Genomic DNA, 24,927 nt, shown 5'->3' on the forward strand with positions numbered 1-24,927 from the left:
CTTCTGCCCATTTTTGATTGGGTTGTTTTGATGATATTAAGCCACATGACCTGTTTGTAAATTTTGGAGAGTAATCCCTTGGTGGTCACATCATTTGCAAATATTTTCTCCCATTCTGTGGGTTGTCTGTTCGTTTTGTTTGTGGTTTCCTTTCCTGTGCAAAAACTTTTAAGTTTCATTAGGTCCCATTTGTTTATTTTTGTTTGTATTTCCATTACTCTGGGAGACAGATCGAAAAAGATATTGCTGTGATTTATGTCAGAAAGTGTTCTACCTATGTTTTCCTCTAAGAGCTTTATAGTGTCTGGTCTCACATTTAGGTCTTTAATCCACTTTGAGCTTACTTTTGTGTGTGGTGTTAAAGGATGTTCTAATTTTTTTTACATGTAGCTGTCCAGTTTTCCCAGCACCATTTATTGAAGAGACTGTCTTTTCACCACTGTATAGTCTTGCCTCCTTTGTCATCAATTAATTGACCATAGATGCATGGGTTTATTTCTGGGCTTTCTGTCCTGTTCCATTGATCTATATTTCTATTTTTGTGCTAGTACCATACTGTTTTGATCACTATAACTTTGGAATATAGTTTGAAGCCAGGAGCCTGATTCCTCTAGCTCTGTTTTTCTTTCTCAAGATTGCTTTGGCTATTTGGGATCTTTTGTGTCTCCATACAATTTTTAAGATTTTTTGTTCTAGTTCTGTGAAAAATGCCACTGGTCATTTGATAGAGCTTGCATTGAATCTGTAGATTGCTTTGGGTAGTACAGTCATTTTGACAATATTGATTCTTCCAATCCAAGAACATGGTATATTGTTCCATCTGTTTATGTTGTCTTCGATTTTCATCTGCATCTTATACCTTTTTGGGATATAGGTTTTTGTCTCCTTAGGTAGGTTTATCCTTAGGTATTTTATCCTTTTTCATGAGATGGTAAATGGGATTGTTTCTTGAATTTCTTTTTCTGATCTTTCTTTGCTAGTGTATAGAAATGCAAAAGATTTCTGTCTATTAATTTTGTATCCTGCAACTTTACCAAATTCATTGATGAGCTCTAGTAGTATTATGGTAGCATCTTTAGGATTTTCTATGTATAGTATCATGTCATCTGCAAACAGTGACAATTTTACCTCTTCTTTTCCAATTTGTATTCCTTTTATTTCTTTTTCTTCTCTGATTGCTGTGGCTAGGACTTCCAAACTGTGTTGAATAAAAGTGGTGAGAGTGGACATCCTTGTCTTGTTCCTGATCTTAGAGGAAATTCTTTCAGCTTTTCGCTGTCGAGTATGATGTTAGCTGTAGGTTTTGTCATATATGGCCTTTATATTATGTTGAGGTATGTTCCCTCTATGACCACTTTCTGGAGAGTTTTTATCATAAATGATGTAGAATTTTGTCAAAAAGGTTTTCTGAATGTATTGAGATGATCATATGGTTTTTATTCTTCAATTTGTTGATGTGGTGTATCACACTGATTGACTTGCAAATAATGAAAAATCCTTGCATCCCTGGGATAAATCCCACTTGATCACGGTGTATGATCCATTTAATGTATTGTTGGATTCTGTTTGCTAGTATTTTGTTGAGGATTTTTGCATCTATGTTCATCAGTGATATTGGCATGTAATTTTTGTGGTATGTGTGTGGTATCTTTGTCTGGTTTTGGTATCAGGGTGATGGTGGCCTCATAGAATGAGTTTGGGAGTGTTCCTTCCTCTGCAATTTTTCGGAACAGTTTCAGAAGGATAGGTGTTAGCTCTTATCTAAATATTTGATAGAATTTGCCTGTGAAGCCATCAGGTCCTGGACTTTTGTTTGCTGTGAGTTTTTTAATCACAGTTTCAATTTCATTACTTGTGATTTGTCTGTTCATATTTTCTATTTCATTCTGGTTCAGTCTTGGGAGATTGTTCCTTTCTAAGAATTTGTCCATTTCTTCCAGGTTGTCCATTTTATTGGCATATAGTTGCTTGTAGTAGTCTCTTATGATCCTTTGTATTTCTGTGGTGTCAGTTGTAACTTCTTTTTTGTTTTTAATTTTATTGATTTGAGTCCTGTCCCTTTTTTTCTTGATGAGTCTGGCTAAATGTTTATCAATTTTGTTTGTCTTTTCAAAGAACCATGTTTTAGTTTCACTGATCTTTCCTATTGTTTTCTTCATCTCTATTTCATTTATTTATGCTCTGATCTTTATAATTTTTTCCTCTACTAACTTTAGGTTTTGTTTGTTCTTCTTTCTCTAGTTGCTTAGGTGTAATGTTAGGTTGTTTGAGAATTTTCTTGTTTCCTGAGGAAAGATTGTATTGCTATAGACTTCCCTCTTAGAACTGCTTTTGCTGCATCTCATAGGTTTTGGATCATTGTGATTTCATTTTCATTTGTCTCTAGGTATTTTTTAATTTCCTCTTTGATTTCTTCAGTGACCCACTGGTTGTTTAGTAGCATGTTGTTTAGCCTCCACGTGTTTGTGTTTTTTACAGTTTTTTTCTTGTAACCTTTTTCTAATCTCATATCATTGTAGTCGGAAAAGATGCTTGATATGATTTCAATTTTCTTAAATTTACTGAGGCTTGCTTTGTGGCCCAGCATATGGTCAATCCTGGAGAATGTTCCATGTGCCCATGAGAAGAATGTGTATTCTGCTGTTTTTGGATGGAATGCTCTATAAATGTCAATTAAGTCCATCTGGTCTAATGTGTCATTTAAGGGCCTGTGTTTCCTGATTGATTTTCTGTTCAGATGATCTGTCCATTAATGAAAGTGGGGTGTTAAAGTCCCCGACTATTATAGTGTTACTGTTGATTTCTCCCTTTATGGCTGTTAGTATTTGCCTTATATATTGAGGTGCTCCTGTGTTGGGCACATATATATTTACAATTTTTATATCTTCTTGGATTGATCCCTTGATCATTATGTACTATCCTTCTTTGTCTCTTATAACAGTCTTTATTTTAAAGTCTATTTTGTCTGAAATGAGTATTGCTACTCCAGCTTTCTTTTGATTTCCATTTGCATGGAATACCTTCTTCCATCCCCTCACTTTTAGTCTGTATGTGTCTATAGGTCTGGAGTGGGCCTCTTGTAGACAGCATATATGTGGGTCTTGTTTTTGTATCCATTCAGCCAGTCAGTATCTTTTGGTTGGAGGATTTAATCCTTTTACATTTAATTATCGATATGTATGTTCCTAATGCCATTTTCTAATTGTTCTTGGTTTGTTTTTGTTGGTCTTTTTTCTTCCCTTCCTCTTTTGTTCTCTTCTCGTCTATAGTTTTGTGTTTGGGTTGCTTTTTCTTTTGTGTGTGTGTATATCTATTGTAGTTTTGGGGTTTTCTGTTCCCATGAGGTTTTGCTATAGCAATCTATATATATACAATGTTGTTTTAAGTAGCTGCTCTCTTTCCCACCTAGAGAAGTTCCTTTAGCATTTATTGCAAAGCTGGTCTGGTGTTGCTGAATTCTCTTAGCTTTTTCCTGTCTGTAAAGCTTTTGATTTCTCTGTCAAATCTGAATGAGAGCCTTGCTAGGTAGAGTATTCTTGGTTGTAGGTTCTTCCCTTTCATCACTTTAATTATATAGTCCCTCTCCCTTCTGGCCTGCAGATTTTCTGCTGAGAAGTCAGCTGATAACCTTATAGGAGTTCCCTTTTATGTTTGGGAACAATTTGTCATTTTTCCCTTGTTGCTTTTAATATATTTTCTTTGTTTTTAATTTTTGTTAGTTTCATGACTATGTGTCTCTGTGTGTTCCTCCTTGGGTTCATCCTGCCTTGGACTCCCTGCACTTCCTGGACTTAGGTGACTGTTTCTTTTCCCATGTTAGGGAAGTTTTCAGCTATTATCTCTTTAAATATTTTCTCAAGTCATTTCTCTCTCTCATCTCCTTCTGGGACCCCTATAATGCAAACATTGATGCATTTAATGTTGTCCCAGAGGTCTCTTAGACTGTCTTCATTTCTTTTCATTCTTTTTTCTTTATTCTGTTCAGCAGTGATTTCCACCATTCTGTCTTCCAGATCACTTATCCGTTCTGCCTCAGTTATTCTGCTATTGATTCCTTCTTGTGAATTTTTCCTTTCAGTTATTGTATTATTAATCTCTGTTTATTTGTTCTTTAGTCTTCTAGGTCTTTGTTAAACTAGTTCTTCTAGGTCTTTGTTAAACATTACTTGCATCTTCTTGTTCCTTGCCTCCATTCTGTTTCCAAGGTCCTGGATCATCTTCACTACCATTATTCTGAATTCTTTTTCCAGAAGGTGGTCTGTCTCTACTTACTTCACTTAGTTGTTTTTCTGGGGTTTTATCTTGTTCCTTCATGTGAGACATATTCTTCTGCCATTTCATTTTGTCTAACTTTCTGTGATTGTGGTTTCTGTTCCACAGGCTTCAGGATTGTAGTTTGTCTTGCTCCTGCTGTCTGCCCTCTGGTGAATGAGGCTATCTAATTGGATCGTGCAAGCTTCCTGATGGGAGGGACTGGTGGTGGGTGGAGCTGGGTCTTGTCCCTCTGGTGGTGAGGACTGTGCTCAGTAAAACTTTAATCTGTTTGTCTGCTGATAGGTGGGGCTGTGTTCCCTCCTTGCTGGTTGCTTGGCCTGAGTCAACCCAGCACTGGTGCCTACAGTCTGTTTGGTTGGGCTGATGGTGGCCTCCAGGAGGGCTTACACCAATGAATACTTCCCAGAACTGCTGCTGCCAGTGTTTTTGTCCCCTCAGTGAGCCACAGTCACTCCCTGCCTCTGCAGGAGACCCTTCAATACTAGCAGGTCAGTCTGGCCCTCTCTTCCATGGGGTCACTACCTTTTTCCCCTGGGTCCTGATGCACATGAGACTGTGTGCACCCTCCAAGAGTGGAGCCTCTACTTCCCCCAGTCCTGTGGAAGTCCTGCTATCAAATCCCACTTGCCCTCAAAGCCAGACTCTCTGAGGACTCCTCCTCCCATTGCCGGACACACTGGCTGTGAAGCCTGACGTGGGGCTCAGAATTCTTACTCCAGTGGGAGAACTTCTGTGGTACAATTATTTTCCAGTTTGTGGGTTGCCCACCTGGTGCATATGGGATTTGACTTTATCACGATTGCATCCCTCCTACCGTCTCATTGTGGCCTCCTTTCTTTGGATGTAGGGTATCTTTTTTGGCAGGTTCCAGCGTTTCTGTCAGTGGTTGCTCAGCATTTAATTGTGATTCTGGTGCACTCATAAGAAGGGGTGAGCATACCTCCTTCTATTCCACCATCTGGGGTAATCTCTCAAATAGCCAACCATTTCTGTCAACTTGTAGGAATACATTTGCTGTCATCTTTTACTCCTCCATTTATATAGATCTGTATAATGCAGTTCATTGTTGAGAACTGTCCTTAGTTGATTTCCTCAGGAGACAGAATCTGAGATTTTGAGATTTGTGTGCCGGAGTTTTATTGGGTAGACTCAATACCTACGCAGTGTGAGGCAAGCAGGATTGGACAGAGGAGATGTTGGACTGTGGTACATTCATAGTAGAAGCCCCAGCCAACCCCACCTCTTTAATCTACTCTTGATGTGGGTGTCTAATTTTATCTGAGCATGAGATTTGAAATAATGAAGGATATCAACTGCATCTGAGATCTCAATGTCTCACTAAATCCTCTCAGCCCTTATGATTTCTGTGCATGCTGGCCAGATAACCCACTGCCAGCAGTTGAGTCTCATCATTGGGGGTCTTTTCTCTGATTGCTAAACCCCGTTCTACTTATTTGTGCTGGCAATCCAAAACCGATGGACTTTTGATGCCCCTGGGTGTAGCCATCAAATAATGGCAGACAGGAATTAATATGATAAATATCCATGGTCTCTCAGTGTGCAGTTGGATGTTTCTGAAGTGCTTGTTCTAAATGATCACTGCTGTCCTCTGGAACTAAACCCCAGTTACCCACAGTGGTAACTGGTTTGATAACCCCTGTTATTGGTTTCTTTTCATCTCCTGTCTCAATTACCACTCCCTCCCAACATTTCTGTGGATAACATCTTAAATAATCTATGTGAATGATTACCATTTCAGTATGTTTATTTTCAGACAAATTCCTTTATAATTTTAGTATTAAGAACAATAGTGAAGCAATAGTAAGTCACATTATAAAAGAGTTCTGTTAGAGTTTGATAGCAAAAAGAACATGTACCAAGCAGGAACCACATCATTCCAACACTGGATTTTTGGATGTTTTGAGTATTCAATGTATCTAATAAAATATTAAAAGAGAAAATAGCTGTACTGATCAGAAAGACAATAAGAGAACATTATGAACAAAGTTGCATTGATAAATACAGCCAGTCAGTCACCAACAGATAAATACCTTGAAAAAATGAACAACAAAACTGACCCAAGAAGATATTAATGACCAGTAGCTCTATTTCTGTTAAAGAAATTTAGTTTATAATTTAAAAAAAAAAAAAACTTTCCACAAAAAAACTGCCTACCAAGAGTCTTATTTAAAAAAGGAACAAACACTTCCCAACTTTTGTATGAGGCTAGTATAGCCCTGATACCCAAATCAGACAAGGTTAATACAAGGACAAAATCTATGTAAGAACAAAAGGAAGATTATGTGTTTGTGTGTGTATGTGTTCTAAAATTACCCAGATTCATTTTAGTAAGGTATGTTTAGTTATGCAGACATGAAAATGACTGTCACAAAGGAAAATATTTTACTAAAGTTCCCTTAAACAGTAGGCATGGCCCTATAAACACAGGGCCACATGGGAAGGTACCAGGGTCAGTGAGAAGGCAAAGGGAGAGAGCCTTTATCATGGCTTCTGTAGGAAGAAACAGGCAAGACAGGGTATGTAGGTTAAGGATTGGATAGTTCAAATAATTTCATCAAGTTCTGGGGCAGAGCAGCTGTCCTTAGTTACGTAGTACCTGGCCCTGGGGTGAGTAGAGCAGATGGATAGTGGCCAAGAGTGTAAGAGTCTGATAAAATAAGTGGTTGGAGATATGGGTTCTGGATTGGTTGGTGTGAATATCAAAGGCATACTCCAAGGTTGAACTGTTTTACTCTCTCTAGGAATTAGCTAACCCTGGGAGAGGCAGTCCTTTTAAGGTCATCAAGGCCCCATGATGTCAAAGCATCAGAATATGGAAAATAAAAGACATGATTAATAGTGTGTATATTATAAATATTGAAAAAATTGTATCTGAAATTGTTTTTCTTTTTAAAGAATTTACCATTTTTAGAAAAAAATAAAATATGCAATTCTCAAGGGTCTAGAAATGAATGAAACTATTCAATTTGAAAAGCAATTTCACATGACCTAGGATATTTAAAAATGTGTATTCTAAGAGTCTGAAATCCTACTTTCAGGCATAGGGTCTTTAGGACACACACAAGGCACAGCATTTATTACAGTAATATTTGTTATAGCACTTACTGGAGATAAAATTATTAACTATAAATGAAGAAATAGAATATGATGTATTGATATACTTGACTAAATACTGTAGTTGAAAAAAGGATCTATGACTATATGGAAAAGCATATAGCTACAAAAAGAATGGCGTGATATAAATATGAACACGCTTTCATAGTTTTCAAAAATAGTCAAAAATATTAATTTTTAATAAACAAACTGTGTATATAAAACCATAACAATATTTAAAAACCATTCATAATGAAAACATGATGTTAATTATATTTGGGATAGAGTAGAAAGAAAGGGAAAAGAAGTCAGGATCAAAGAGGATGGAAAATATTTATTTCTAATTATTGCTTTAAAATTTTTTTATTGGATTATAGTTGATTTACAATATTGTGTTAGTTTCAGGTGTACAGCAAAGTGATCCAGTTATACATATGCATATGTTCATTCTTTTTCAGATTCTTTTCTCATATAGGTTATCACAGAATATTGAGTAGAGTTCCCTGTGGTATTCAGTAGGTCTTTCTTGGTTATCTCTCGTATAGTAGTGTGTGTATGTTAATCCCAAGCTCCTAATTTATCCCTCCCCCCACGTTTCCCCTTTGGTAACCATAAGTTTGTTTTCAATATCTGTAAGTCTCTTTCTGTTCTGTAAATAATTTCATTTGTATCATTTTTTAAAATTAGATTCCACATGAGTGATATCATATATTTGTCTTTCTCTGACTTACTTCACTTAGTATGATAATCTCTAGGTCCATCCATGTTGCTGCAAATGGCATTATTTCATTCTTTTTTATGGCTGAGTAATATTCCATTATATATATGTACCACATCTTCTTTATCCATTCCTCTGTTGGTGGACATTTAGGTTGCTTCCATGTCTTGGCTATTGTAAACTGTGCTGCAGTGAACACTGGGGTACATATATCTTTTTGAATTATGGTTTTCTCTGGATATATGCCCAGGAGTGGGATTGCTGGATCATATGGTAGTTCTATTTTTAGTTTTTTAAGGAACCTCCATACTTTCTCCATAGTGGCTGTAGCCATTTACATTCCCACCAACAGTGTAGGAGGGTTCCTTATTTTATTACTTTTATCATAAAATACTTGAAACACATGAGAAAATAATGCTATGTTCGATTCTTACTCATGAAAATATGGTAATTTTTCAAATCCTCTGTATTTTTATTGTTTTTCTTTCAATATTCAAAATTAGAACACACACACGCACACACACACATGTACATGCACACACCATGCATACATGCACGCACATACCATGCACACATATAGGATCAAAACCAAGACAAAATATAAAATTCAGCTTTTGAAGAAATTTACTGCACACTTTTTGAAGTTGAGGCACAAATTTGTCATTTATCTGGTCAAAAACTGGTGTGGTCACATGAGAGACAGACGGGGTAGGAGCAGGTAGAAACAATTATTTATAAGATCTCAATATTCATGCAAAGAACACAAACATATATTGAAAGAAAAAATGATATAGCTTTTTTTCCTTGAATTTAGCTTTAAGAAAAAGACGTCACATGACAATTTGTATAGAGAACTAACCCCCTTCTTTTAAAGGAGAATGTCAATGTCCTTAAAATTAGTTAAAACTTCTTGCAATAGAGATTCTAAGACAGGATAAATTTTTAAATAAGTCATCTTGGGAGGCACTTAATTCTGATGAACATTTTAGAGTCCCCCCCTCCATTCTTCCTTTTATTACTATTTGAAAAAAATAGTTTTACCTACTTTATTAATACTGACATATCTAGGACCCCAAATAACTAAATATTCTGCAATTCTAACTGAACTCTCTCTTCTCTAATGTTGTTATGAACTGAATGTTTTTGCCCTCCCCACCCAAATTCTAATCTTATACTAAGACTGTAAATAAAAAATGTAAAGAACCATGAATAAGAATGACACATTTTCTAATAATACTAGAGATAAGAATTTTAATATGTAAAAGGCATGCATTTTTTGTAAGAGTAAATTACTATGTTAAATAGTATAAAACTATTTTAATTTCCTAAATATTTAATGGGGTTAATCTGCTCTTCCATGCAGGAATTTCTGGCATAGGCCCACCAAGATATGTAGTAGGGGCTTTGTACTATTAAGCTGACATCACAGCCCCTTATCAAAAATTAGCCTTTTAGAATATATATTCTACTTCAACAAACCTCCAACCCCATCAGAATTTATTTCTGGCCAGGCTCTTTATCATTTATCATTGGACAAGAGACCGAAATAATATAACCTAGATACCAAAGTTGATTATGAATTGAAAGTAAATAACCATACAACCTAAAGATTTTCTTAGTAAAATTAATACTCTGGAGGTAATGTTTGTAATATATGTGGTATAACTGGAAGACAATAATGTCAAAAAATAAAATTTAACTGAGTAAATTTTAAAGGTATTATTGGATTTATTCAATGATTCAGAGGATTGGGCAGCATCCAATCTAGGAATAGAAAGAAGCTCTGAGGAGCTGTGCAAAATAAAAGATTTTCACAGACAGAAGGAAGTGGAAGCAAGGAAGTTACACTAGCAAAACTAAGATTGGTCTTGGCAAGGACACTTCCCCTTAGGGGGTGGCAGGGATCTATCTGGCAGATTACCTCACTAACATCATTCCTGACTGACTGGTTTAAGATTCCATTTCTGGGAGAGCTGAAACTGTAATTAATCTTTGGCGTAGTGACATGGGGTTTAGCATAAGTGCCTTCATTTTAAGCTTGTTTTGTTTTTAACAGTAAGAAATAATAAGTGAGGAGGAGTGAGCAGCGTTTTCAGTACATATCCTTCATAGAAAAACTTCTAAAAGGTATTATTTCATTTTGCTATTACTTATAGTATACTGGTATTATTTTGTGAAACACAGCAGTTTTGAGGATTTAAATTATCTGATAAATAGCTAATATTTGTTCAGTTTTATTACGTAAATTATTTTATAAATACAGTTTGCATTTTTCCCTTTTAAAATACATAGATATTGAATACAAAGTTGAGTAAGGAGAGTCTAGGTAACATCACAGAGAGTTCTAGTTTTGTTAGGAGTATTTTTTTTTTTTAAAGGTGCATGGAGCAGCCCAGAGATAGAGTCTATTGAACACTGAAAGCTTGATAAACAATCAAATCATTAGGTGGCTCAGCAAACAAGTTGTGCTTCTCTATCTAAACACTATACTTACAACATTGCCTCTTATCTCTTCAGCCTAGACTGTATTGTCAATATGTCTTGAGATATTCATTTCAACTTTAATTCCAAAGTTGTAAACAAGATTTTGTTTCTATCCCAATGTAGTCATTTGAGAAATACCAGTAGAAACACAATCTTTTGAGTTGTATGTCTTTTATGTATGTGAATTTAATGAAAATAAAAATATACTTATTTTTGGAAGGCATTGAAATTATGAAGACAAAAAAAGTCAGGAAAATAATCTATTACCTTACACACTTTCAGTTCTTAAAGCCCTTTTCTGCTGTGATTCTTAGTATATCAGTGTTTTAGATTATTTTTATAGAGCAACTTTTAATTACAACATTGACATATTATTCTTGTGTTACTTCTCCTCCTGCTCTGAAAAACTTTTGGTACATATTTTATTAGAAGGAACCTCTGAAAAATTTGCATTCAGATTTTAATTTGTGTGAGATTGATCTCCATGTAGTTTTATTCCAGAATGAAATTGTTTTACTTAAAACTTTCCTATGAATGTTCCTTCTCTAAATTCAATTGTAGGAAAAGAATAGGAAAGTAAATTTATGATTTATATATATGTAATATATTTGTGCTGTGTTTACTTTAAGATCATTCCAATCTCATATACTCCTACTTCTTTGTTTCAGCTCTAAGGGACATATTTTTGTTCTTTCTAAAACATGCTCTCTTTACTTATCTTTCATTTCCAAGTGAATAATTTTTTTCCCATTTCACCTGGCCAACTCTATCATCTTTCAAGTCAATATTGAAGAGTCTTTTCATCAAGGATGCCTTCTCTGGACTTACTCAAGACTAGCCTATTCACCCTCTTCACCCTACATGCCCCCACTGTCTAGTAAACATAGCATGCCACAGCTTCATCCTTTCAATTACTTGTTTGGTATTAGGCTTCTCCACTAGCCCCAAAGCTCCATGAGTGAAGTGGGTTTATGTTTGTGCACTGTGGTATACTCAAGACCCATCCTAGTACCTGGACAAAGAAGAGACTTTCAAAATATATGTGCTGAATAAATAAAAATAGCTATCATGTATTACTATGTACCAGACACTGTTCTACAAAGGTTAGATAGACAAATAGATCTCAAATATATATATTTTTATCACACAAATCTGTCATGTAAATGCTATTATTATCCCCATTTATAGATGAAACTGAGGAGGTGAGAAATTAAATAACCTACCCCAAGGACACACAAATGACAGCTAGAATACGAACCAGGCAATCTGACTTCAGGGTCTGTGCTCTTAACCAGTGAAGAAGCACTATATTTTCAGTGGTTGGATTATCTTTATGAGAATGTCAGGTGGTGAGTTTGTACCATGACAGTGACTCAGACTAACTGCAAATTAAAAAAAAAAAAAAAAAAAAAAAAAGAGAGAGAGAAGAAGATGCCACTTAAAGGTTACAATACAAAAGCATGATAGCCGCAGAATACATAAGTAAAAGTTTTCAGATTTATTTTATAACATGTACAGAGGTTTCCCCTATTTTGTTGTGGAACTTAATTCAGAGAAAGACTCTTTCTATTTAGTGAAAGGAATACTGTATTGTTTGCTTTTCAGTGTTTTTCACCAGCATGAAACATTTATTTTAACCATCCTATTTGAGGTGCCCAGGCATGCCACATGATAAATCAGCTTTGAGCTTCCTCTGGGACTTCATAAAATTCACTTTTTTTTCTTCTTGAGTTTTAGGCCTGTGGTAGCTCAACATGATGTCCTTTAAAGAGGAGAATCCTACTAAGATCACATCTGTTCAAATCACTTTCTCTTTGTTTTGAAGTTACTGAAGATAAAATATTCAAATATGAATTAAGACTCAATATTGCTTTAACAGAACTATGCATTTTTCTGCATATTAAAGTTTTTGTTTAGATTTGCCATTTAAAGTTACTTAAAAATATTTTCCTGCTTTAAAATGCTTATCTCTTTACTTCCTTACATTAATCACAACTGTGGATTGAAATGCATTAGCTTTCTAATATTAATGAGAACCTAATGGAAAGGAAATTGTGGAAAATCAAGAGTTGTGACCAAATTAATTACTTAGTTATTTATACTGCAAAATAAAATTCTGTTGATGAGAAGATTAAATGAAATATAAAATTAAAGCATTTTAAGCATATAACTTTATCTTCCCTATGTCTTTTTTACATTTTACCTATTATTCAAACAGTATAATAGTATAGTATTTATGTAACACCATTTCATACAGGTAAAACTTGTAAATGTACTCCATGGAATCCTAATAAACTACTTTAAATGAAGTGGTTTGTTTATAATTTATCTGAAATGAAAAGTAAATATTTGTAGTAGGGTAGAAATATTCCTGTTACCTTTTGATGCTTATGCTAATCTTGTGACAGTTGAACTAGTATGAATTTTTATTGTATCCATTAGCCATGTAGCCAAGACAGCCATGTCTCCACCAGAGTGATTTCTCTCTTTCACTCATATTACTAGAAGTACCAGTCACATGGCTGTTCTGTGACCCTGTATTTTAGAATCTCCCTTTAAGTTATGTGACGCTGTTAAAGAAAAATTATTCAGACACTTGTTAAAATGGTAAGGGAGACATTATTCAAGTCTACTGCAATAGTTTTGCAATGGGGGAGAGAGGCTGGGCTCAACTCTGAATATGAGGACAAGTGGGGATTTACAGCCAAGAAGCATGGTGAGGGGGTCAGTGGATGGAAAATTACTAAAAGAAGACATCAAATGTAGGGGGATTTTTGCTAATCTGATCTAATGGGATTTTTGCTAAAGACAGGCCAAGGACTTAGACATCAGAGGTGGGGTATCAGATATCTAGGGTTGGAGGTTTCTCACTAAACTGACTTAGCAAGATTCTTGCTAAGACTGGGCTAGGCCAAAGATAAGACTGGGGACAAGGTCAAGGCCTAGACATGAAAAGGCTGATAAATTTTGGTAGAGTTTCTGTCAAGGCCAGATAGCCATGTTATCTCCAATGGGAGGCAAACAAAAGTGATATGACTTCCAGGAACAGATCCTTAGGAATAAATCACGCCTTCTGCATGGTTTCTTTCCTCTTCCCTTAAGTCATAGTACAGTTGTGCATGTGACCTAGCTTCAATAATGCAGATAATGATGGTGCTCTATGAGCTGACCATAAAACAAACACACAAAAAACAAAAGCAAACCATCAAAATACAAGAGAAGAAAGGAAACTTAGCTTTCTGAATGTTAACATGGAAAAGAAACATTCTACGTTAGAGAGAAATAGAATTCCATCTTACTGAATAATTATATTTTGGGTCTCCTTGTTAGAGCAGATCAACTTGTTGGAACAAGGAGTGCCCATTAGCAATATACAACATGTTCCACCGGCTTGGTAATTTAACATCCGGGAAAGAGGAAGCAAAAATTGCAGGCGGAACAATTACCACTTATAAGAACTAGGAAGGTAATCCTACCAAGCCAGTAGTTTTAGGGGAATGGTTGAAATAACCAACTATAGTATAATGGCAGTTAGAAGGTATTACAAAAAAACAAAAATAAAATGCAGCAAGTTGCAAAGAGAGATGAATAATTCTAATAATAATAATTCTATAATTCTCATAGAGTCTTGAGATTAGAGGACTCAAAGATTTGAAAAGTCCAGTTCTCTAGGACCCAAAATGTGGGAGATTAAGATGATGACTCCAATCTTTTTCCAACCATGTTTTTTTACATGGCCTCAAGCTAATGATCTTTAATATAAGAAAGGAAGAGTGTATTTCTCTTCCTGTGTTACAAGCCACCCCCAAACTTAGTAGCTTAAAACAATAATGATTTATTATTACTCATGATTCTGTGGGTTGCCTAGGATCATCTGGGTTGTTCTTTTCTTCAGGGTTAGGAGAAGTTATTCATGTAGCTGCATAGAGCTGGCAGGAGCTGGTACATCCAAGAAGGCCTCTATTTTTATTTTTTAGGATCTGTATCCATATGGCCTCTTATTACTGAGTACTCTAGCTTGAGCTTCTTTTCTTCATCACATCTGGATTCTAAGAAGCACATTCCAAGGAATCAAGCCCCAATCTATAAGCACTTACCAATTTTCTGAAATATACTTGCTAATGCCTTATTGTACAAACGTCACATGATCAGGACCGGGGTGAATGTGGAAGGTATATAAGGCATGAGCTGTATTTCACTGTGGGCTACCTGAGGCAGAGCTAGTATGAAAAGTAACAACATAGATATAAAAATGGTGTATGGAAAAGAACATGGGGAATAGTCACTGGTACATGGAACAGACTGGAAGCAGACACTATGAGCTTACTAAGTTCCTAAAATTTATTTCCTAAGAAAACATGAGTCTGTCTTGTGAAAGCCAAAAATAACTATTGGATTACCAAATTTTCACTAGCAGGAAGCAGTGTGCAACAGTTATATGGTCCCCAAAAGTTTATACCCCACAGTGCCTACTTCAGTTATATTTAAGGAGGAAGTAGACAAAGGAAAACATCCCAAAAGGCAGGCATGGAGGTGGAACATTCTTCCTTCTTGCCTACCTTCCTTCTCTCCTTCTTTCTTTTCCTTTAAGAAAGGTGAATACAATTTTTCTTTAGAAAAATTAGCATAAAGTCATAAACTTATTGAATAAATTCCAGAAAGAATGTATTTCTAGCATCCATGAAATGCTGTGACAAGCAAAATCTGAATAAGGGTCTTAACTTGTCAGAAGTCTATTAACTGCACCAATATTTATTTAACTCTTCTGATTCTGTGTTTCCATTTTAGAGATTAACAGAATTATTGAAAGAACTAGATGTTGTTAATCATTTTTAAAGCACATGGAGAAAATTAATTGTATGTAATGAGGCCCACCATGGAGGAAAAACAGTTTAGTATGGTTATATTATCATCTCCTCAAATCATTAGCTTCTGATTAAGCAATATGAGTTTTAGTCCTTTAATATATTCATTTTAGAATCTCTTATTATAAAAAAAAAAGAGTAAACAATGTATTAAAAGGCAAAAAAAAGGCATATCAAATATCCAATCAAGTACACTGGAATGATGCTTTAAAACATAAAATTATTGACTTTCTTACAGAAGTATATTCTGTAAACTTATACTTTATGAAATTACAAAAGCTTATTCTGGAGATTATTATATTTAAAAATGTTTTAGATGTTACACTCAGAAAAAATGAGATTGTTTTCTCATACAAAGCTTTAAAGTCTGCTCTGTAATTGGAGAACATGTTAAAGCAAGGTCCAACAAGAACTGAAGATCTTGGCTTCTGTGAATAGTGAAACTGATCTTTTAAACTTCATGGGAGAGTTCCTGGATAAACAGAAGAACATAGACTATCTGAAATACCATCTTGGCTGTCAGAAGGATTTAGAAATTCTGGCCTAGTGGGAAGTCCTGTTTGAAAAGCCTGCTGAAGTGTCAGGTAAAGAGGTGTAACTTCTGAAGGCAACACAGCAGGTCTTCCCATTGTAGGTCTCATTTCTATGGAAGTAATTATCTTCACTTGATTAATTTTTGTTTAATTACAGAATAAGATTTGATTTGTTTTTATTCATATCATTGGAGTGTTTAGTTAAAAAAATTGTGTTGGCAGTGACATAAGATATTTCTATCACTATTTTTAATAAAAGTTAATTAATTTGTATTTTTACTTTAGGCTCAAATTATGCATCTATTATAAAACCAATTATCTACAACAGAATTCTATCAAAGTATCTTTCTAGAAAGTTTCACTATGCTTATTTATTTTAAATGAGTGCAACTTGTATTCAAAGATGACAATAGAGGAAAGGAATTCCTTTATGCAACTAATATCTTCCTTTTCTAATCTCATGTCCAAATATACACAGGAAGTTGCACACACACTCAATAGTAGTTTCCTTATAAGATTTTGTATCCCTGAAAACAGCCAGAAATATCTGTAGCTCTGTTCAGTGAGAAAAATTTTTCTTGAAAATCACAATAAGTCTTTCATCTTGCACACCACTCACTATATTGCACTTAACATTTACATAAATATCAATATCAATGTCTTTTTATATCTTCAAATGTTTTTGTTTAATCAAATATAATTGACAAATACTACTGTTATTTAGAAAAGAGTAGAAAATAGAAAATAGTTTATTTTAATTTTTCCTTGAACAGTCCATGTGAATTGCACTATTGTTAAGACATTTCTAAGCCAGTTTCTAAGTGCTGCATTCTTGAGAGAAGTCAACACTAATATACATTACTCATACAGTCTTTGCTGTCTGGACATACGCATCTTGCATTTTGTGTTACTGAACCACCAATATACAAACATGATACTAGATCGTCACCTACTGAGGTTTATCCCAGCAATGCAAAGCTGCCTCAACATTCATAAATCAATTAATGCAAATCACAGTGTTAACAGACTATGGGACAAAATCATATGATCATCCCAATAGATGCTGACAAAGTATTTGGCAAAATCCAACTATCTAGCATGATAAAAACTCTCAAAGAACTAGGAATAGAGGGAACTTCCTTTAACCTGATAAAAGGCATCTACAAAATAGCTATAGGAGGTAACATTATACCTAACAGCAAAAAAAAAAAAAAAAAAAAAAAAGCTTTTAACTTCTGAGTATCAGGAATAAATCAAGGGTAAGCTATATGACAAGAAAAAAATACAATTGGAAAAGAAGAAATAAAAATTTCTGTATCGATAGGTAGCCTGATAATCTATGTAGAATGTAGAAAATACCAAAGAATCTACAAATCATATCCTAGGACTAGTAAATAAGTTTAGCAATGTAGCAGTATGCACAATTAATACACATAATTAAATTCTACATTTATTGCCAATTACTCATATCAATATGAAATTTTTAAAATTTGAAGAATCAATAAATATAATATTTAAAACTAATTAGTGAATAAATGTAAATAACAAAGGTAATTGAAGAGAAAATTACCAAATTATTTTATTTTATTAATTAATTAATTTATTTTTGGCTGTGTTGGGTCTTCGTTGCTGTGCGGGCTTTTTCTAGTTGCAGTGAGCAGGGGCTACTCTTCATTGCAGTGTGTGCGTTTCTCATTGTTGTGGCTTCTCTTGTTGTGGAGCATGGGCTCTAGGCACACAGGCTTCAGTAGTTGTGGCATGTGGGCTCAGTATTTGTGGCTTGTGGGCTCTAGAGCGCAGGCTCAGTAGTTGTGGTGCACGGGCTTAGCTGCTCCACGGCATGTGGGATCTTCCTGGGCCAGGGCTTGAACACGTGTCCCCTTCATTGGCAGGTGGATTCTTTACCACTGCGCCACCAGGGAAGCTCACCAAATTATTTTTAACCTATATTCTTGTCCAGATAATAGATTTTTTTTAAAACTACAGTATAGCAGTAACTTGATGAAAGTTTAAAGAGGGAGATAAATTCCCACTCATTCTTGTTTATTTGGCTATCCTTACTGATTTTGTCCCTTGAAGTCCACCATATACACAAGTACAGAAGTCATTGTTGGATTGAAGACAGTGTTAAGAATCTACATTTATAAAGATATTCCTATTTCTTTTCATCTAATTCAGTTATCATTCAACCATACTTTCCTAGAAGAAAGAAGGAGAAAGCAGATGAAAGCACACTATTCAGTCTAGGTAGTTCTTATTCAATCTGTGCAAAGTATAATGTAGTGGGAAGAGTAATAGGTTAGAATTAAAGTGATCTGGGTTCCAAAAACACAATTGTCAATTATGTCCAAGGCATATTTGTTATTATTTGAGTATTAAGTCTTATCATTAAAATGTAGAACTCTGAATGATCTCATAAATTAAATAATTTACTTAAGTCCAGGAAATACATTTCAAAGTTAAATTATCATGGAGAACCCATTAGAAAGCAGATTTATGCTTAAAAACATACCTTAAGGATTCACTTATTATAATGGTGGTTAGGGGTTTGGTCCGATAACCTCCTGAGAAGAAATAGAAAAAAAATAGTATCGTTTAAACATCTCTTTGAAGGTTTATAAGAAAGATGCAGGCAACAAGAATTGTGGAATGAAAATCCAGATAAATCAAAGGAGGGAACCTCACAAAAGTGAGCTGAGGGGACACTTTTTCTAGAATTGCCTGTTGTACCTTTTGAGAACAGGAATACCTGTGCAGAGTTTTGACAGATTCAGGAGGCTAGGAAAACAAAGGTTGTAGATCAGGGTTTCCAATGAGAATAGTTTCTTTCTTTCTTCTTCTTCTTTTTTCAAAACAAACTTCTGGCATGGGAATTCAAAGGAACACCCTAAGGAGAAAGAATAAATTAGAAATACACCAATCCTCAAAGAATTCTGATTGGATAAGGTGATTATTATTGCTAAAGGCCTTGATGAAAAGAAATGCGAACATTTTTGGATAAAGATGACATCACCTCTGTCTACCCTTAAATTAATTGTAAAAAATGTTTAATAATAAACTTTAATTTTTAAAATGGTTAAGTTTATAGAAAAATTGTGAAGACAGTATGAAGATTTTCCATATGCCCCATGCCCTGTTTCCCCTATTATTAGTGTCTTATATTAGCTTGGTGCATTTGTTACAATTAATGAACCAATGTTGATACATTATGACTAACTAAAGGCATGCTTTATTGATATTTCCTTAGTTTTTACTTAACGTTCTTTTTCTGTTTCACAATCTCACCCAGAATCAATACATATTAATTGTCATATTTCCTCGGGCTCCTCTTGGCTGTGAGAGGTTTGCCAAACTTTTCTTCTTTTTGATCACCTTGACACTTTTTGAAAAGTACTGGTCAGGTATTTTGTAGAACATCTCTCAATTGGGATTTGTCTGATATTTTTCTCATGATTAGACTGAGGTTATGGGTTTTCCAGAGGACTACCACAGAAGTAAAGTGATATTTTCATTACATCATATCAATGATAAATACTATCAACACGGCTTATATTGTTGCTATTAACCATGGTCATATAGCTCAAATAATAGTCAGGTTTCTTCACCTCCTTTTCCAGCCCTTTTCCATACTGTACTCTTTGGAAGGAAGTCAATATGTACAACTCAAAATTAAGGAGGGGGGGAATCTACTTAATTTATTGTATTTGGATTTCTTCAACAGAGTATTTTTCCTTTCTCCTCCAGTTAGTTATTAATTCATCATTGATTTATATCAGAATAGACTAATTGTTGTTTATTTTATACCTTGGGTTACAATCCAATACTGCTGTACTTATTTCCCTGCTCATATTGTTCCAGATTTGGCCATTGGGAGCTCTTTGAGATGGCTCCCGTGTCCCTCTGACATACTCCCATCATTGTAGGCTTTTGTTTTCATTTTTGTTTTTGTTTTGGAGTACTTCCTTGCTCTCTTGTACAACCAGATTGTTCCAGGTTCATCATGTATACCTGATGCCCCAATCCTAGAATTAGACATTTCTGCAAGAAGCTCTTGTTTCTGTTATTGAGAAAGCATTAGAAACCAAGATCTGTGTGCTAGATGTGCTTATTGCTACTAGGTGTAAGCCATCTCACCTGACAGACCAAGGAAATATGTGTGTGTGTATACACCTGTTATATACACAGACCCATAAACATTTCTATATATAGCTGCATATACACACACACATATTAAGCTAAACATGAGTTCATACTGAAATCTCAAACTCTAATCCTTTACTACATAGATCATTCTAGAATCCTCCCCCTTGCTTATCTCTTTCTAGAATCCTCCCCCTTGCTTATCTCTAACTCCATGTTCCGACACTGAGAAACCTAGCTCCAACCATCTGCCACCCATTTGCTTAATTGTTCAAGTATACATGTACAGCAGTGTCAGGATTTTGGACCCACTGTTACATCCCTGGGAAGTAACTTTATAAACTAAGGCATGGTGCTTATCCAGTTTCTTTTGCCTTAGTCTTACAGACTCTACTCATTTCAATTACTTAGATCAGTAACTTTTGCTCCCGCTCATATCAGGGAGTTCATTTCATACACATGTAATACAAATACATTGTTTTGTTGTAATCTGTGTTTGTATACATGAAACTTCACTTTTGTTCTGTAAAGTTCTGTGGGTTTGGACAAAGCAATATATCATGTATCTATAACTATACTACCATAGTGCTTTCCCAGATCCCCTGTGCTTCACCCATTTAATTCTCCCCTCCTCCTCCAAACCCCTGGCAACTACTGATCTTTTTACCATCGCTATAGTTTGAATTTCCTAGAATGTCATATAGCTCAGGGGTCCTCAACCCCTGGTACTGGTCCGTGGCCTGTTAGGAACCGGGCCTCACAGCAGGAGGTGAGTGGTGGGCGAGCTAGTGAAGCATCATCTGCCGCTCCCCATCGCTCGCATTACCACCTGAACCATTCCTCACCCCGATCTGTGGAAAAACTGTCTTCCACGAAACTGGTTCCTGGTGCCAAAAATGTTGGGGACCACTGATATAGCTGATTCCTATATAGAGTATGTTGCCTTTTCAGACTGGGTTCTTTCATTAAGCAATATATTTGCATTTGTTTCTTTCATGTCTTTTTGTTGCTTGATGGCTCATTTTGTTATATTGTTGAATAGTGTTCCATTATATGGCTACACCACAGTTTGTTTATCCATTTACCTATTGAAGGACATTTTTTAGTTGCATCAAGTTTGGGGTGATATGAATAAATCTGCTGTAAACATATACATGCAAGTTTTTGAGTGTACTTAAGTTTTAAAATCAGTGAAATCAATACATAGAATCATGACTGCTTGATGATAAGCTAAAACTATGTTTAGCTTTGCAAGAAACTGCTAAACTGTAGTACAAAGTGGCTGTACCACCTTACATTCTAACCAATAATGAATAATGATACTGTACATCTTTCCCAGAAGTTGTTATTGTCATATTTTTTTGAATTTAGGCATTCCAATATGTATGTACCAGTACTCATTGTTATTTTAATTTGCAATCCTCTAATCCTCTTCAACAGAGGATGTTGAACATCATTTCATATGTTTATTTCTATCTCTATATCCTCTTTTGTGAGGCATCTGCTCAGACCTTTTGCCAATTTTTAATTGGGTTGTTTGTTTTCTTATTGTTAAGTTTTAAGTGTCTTTTGTACATTTTGAATGTAAGTCCTTTATCATATAAGTGTTTTTTAAATATTTTCTACCAGTCTGAGAATTGAGTATTCATTCTCCTAACTGTGCTTTTGCATAACAGAAGTTTTAACTTTAAGCAGATACAATTTATCAATTTTTTCTTTCATCAGTCATGCTTTTGATATTGTATCTAAAAACTCATGGCAAAACCAAAGGTCAGCTAGGTTTTCTTGTATGTTTTACTCTAGAAAATTTAGAATTTAAAGTTTTACATTTAGTCTATGATCCATTTTAAATTATATTTTGTGTATGATGTAAGGTCTGTGTCTGGGGTTTTGGTTTTTGTTTTTTGCATACTAACATTCAAATTTTCCAGTACCATTTGTTAAAAAGTCTATCCCTTCTCTATTGAGTTGCCTTTGCTCATTTTTCAAAGGTCAGTTGATTATATTTATTTGGATCTATTTCTGTTTTCTCCCATTTTGTTCCACTGATCTTGGTGTCTATTCTTTCACCAATACGATGCTGTCTTGATTAATGTAGTTTTATAGTAAGGCTTAAAATTAGATAATATTTAAGTGATGTAAGCATCATGGTGGACTGATATGCTCCCTTTGTGTCTTCCTTTCAATCTACAACCAGTAGAACAATCATAACTCAACAAAGGTGCCTCTGCTCAACATACCAGGATGCTGGGGAAATCCACACATCTACACATCTAAAGGTGGGTTCACTGGAACACATAGAGAAAGTGAAACCAGGGGAATATCAGAGGTGGTGCCTGTGATCCTGGACCTCTGGCCAGATGGCTGAGCTCACAGCCTCAGAGAATCTAGTAGCATCAGAGGAGGTGGCACAGACTCCCACCTCCTGGTTGCAGTGCCACTTGCAGCTACAGGGAACTGAGCAGCAGCATAGGGACCTGTGACCCTGTTCCCTCCAGCTGCGGAGGTGCCCAGCAACTCTGCCTTCCCTGCCCACAGTGATGACACACACAAACCTTACAACCCCGGACTTGGCAGAGGCACCTGAAGCCCTGGGTCCCCCGATTTTCCCTCCCCATCTCATGGCCCCAGGTGGCGATGCCAGTGACCCCCAGCAGCAAAGCACCAATGACCCTGAAGGCATTAGCAGCAGGAACAATGGGCAACACCTCTGTCAGAGGCGATGCAAGGTGAAAAAATGCATATTATCAAATACAACAAGAGGCAATTCAGGTAAGAGAAATCCAAAACTTGTGCTATTTGTTATGCTAACACATATATACGGAATCTAAAAAATAAAGGTTCTGAAGAACCTAGGGCCAGGACAGGAATAAAGACGCAGACATAGAGAATGGACTTGAGGACACAGGGAGGGGAAAGGGTAAGCTGGAACGAAGTGAGAGAGTAGCATTGACATATATACACTACCAAATGTAAAATAGATAGCTAGTGGGAAGCAGCTGCATAGCACAGGGAGATCAGCTCCGTGCTTTATGACCACCTAGAGGTGTGGGATAAGGAGGGTAAGAGGGAAACACAAGAGGGAGGGCATATGGGGATATATGTATACGTATAGATGATTCACTTTGTTATACAGCAGAAACTAACACAACATTGTAAAACAATTATACTCCAATAAAGATGTTAAAAAACAACAACAACAAAAAAAACAACTTGTGTTATATAGTCACCTACTGAAAAACAAAAGAAAGGCTTCTAATTACTAACTGTTGAATCATTAGAATCAAGTAAAAAAAAAAAAAAAAAAAGGCTTTACCTGAAGAAAAAAGATGCTCACTACTTCAAATACAGAGGAAGAAATCTTCATGAAGAACCATGGTAACATGGTATCACAAAAATTAAATGACAGTTTTCTAGAAACCAAACTTAAAGTCACAGAATATTGAGATCTGACAGAGAATTCAAAATAATTATCAGGAAGAAACTCAACAGGCTATAAGAAAACACAGAAAAGCAGTTCAATGAGATCAGGAATAAAATTAGTGAACAGAAGGAATACTTTACCAAAGAAATTAAAAGTCTAAAAAAGAACCAAACAAATTCTGGAACTGAAGAACTTAGTAAATAAGATGAAGAACACATTAGAAAGCAGTAGTAACAGAGAAGACCACAGGAAGAAAGAATTAGCGAGCTCAAAGGTAGAAATCTAGAAATGATACAGGTAGAAGAAGAAAGAGAATTAAGATCTAAAAAAATGAAGAAATTCTCTGAGAACTATCCAACTCTATTAGGATGGGCAACATTAGAATAATGAGTATCCCAGAAGGAGAGAGGGAGAAGGGAGCAGAGGGTTTATTTAAAGAAATAATAGCTGAGAATTTCCCAAACTTGGGGAAGCAAATGGATATACAAGTCTAGAAGCTAAGAGAATGCACAATTACCTCAACAGACCTTTTCCAAGGCACATTTATATTAGAACTGTCAAAAGTCAGTGACAAAGAAATTTAAAAACAGCCAGGGAAAAAAGGATGGTAACCTACAAAGGAACCCTCATTAAGCTATCAGCAAATTTCTCAGCAGAAACTTCATAGGCTAGGGGAGAGTAGAATGACATACTCAAAATTTTGACAGATAAAAACTGTCATCCAATAATGCTCTATCTAGCAAAGTTACCATTTAGATATGAAGGAGAAAAAAAGGCTTTCCCAAACAAAAGCTGAAAGATTTAATCAACACTAGACCTACCTTACAAGAAATGTTGAAAGGAGCTCTTCTACTTGAAATGAAAAGGCATAAGTACACAAAACTTTGAGTAAAGTACTAAATAGACAGAATCAGAATACTGCAACTCTATATCAGAATAGGTTATTAAAAAAATATAGCATATATTTTAAAGGGGAAAAAAAGCAGTAAAAACAACTATATCTACTTCAGTTTGGTAACAAACTCACAACATAAAAAGGGATAATTTGAGACAACAAAAACGTAAATAACGAAGTGGAAAAAAATGGAACCTTTACAGGCAAATGAAGGTAAAATGCTATCAGCAGAAAATAGGACTATTTTATCTGTGAGAGGTTTTATACAAACCTGATGATAACCACAAAACATACATCTGGAGCAGAGACACAAATGGAGATACAGAGCAACCTGAAAACAAAACATAAAATGGCTGTACTAGGCCTCATTTATCAATAATTTCCCTAAATGTAAATGGATTGAATTCCCCAATCAAAAGACACAAAGTGGCTGGATGGATTCAAAAACAAAAACCAACTAAACAGTGCCTCCACGAGAT

The 24,927-nt window shown here is 35.3% G+C and overlaps 1 long non-coding RNA gene across 1 annotated transcript; it reads right to left on the bottom strand.

The window, feature by feature from the left end:
• Positions 1-18,153: 18,153 nt before the first annotated feature.
• LOC133092291 (uncharacterized) lies at positions 18,154-18,801 on the bottom strand. The gene is made up of 3 exons (XR_009701038.1): positions 18,739-18,801; positions 18,502-18,553; positions 18,154-18,188 (listed from the first exon to the last, which is right to left on the bottom strand). It is a non-coding gene; the product is annotated as an uncharacterized LOC133092291 (long non-coding RNA).
• Positions 18,802-24,927: the final 6,126 nt, after the last annotated feature.

This window comes from Eubalaena glacialis, chromosome 5, assembly GCF_028564815.1.
Source record: "Eubalaena glacialis isolate mEubGla1 chromosome 5, mEubGla1.1.hap2.+ XY, whole genome shotgun sequence".
NCBI classification, from domain to species: domain Eukaryota; kingdom Metazoa; phylum Chordata; class Mammalia; order Artiodactyla; family Balaenidae; genus Eubalaena; species Eubalaena glacialis.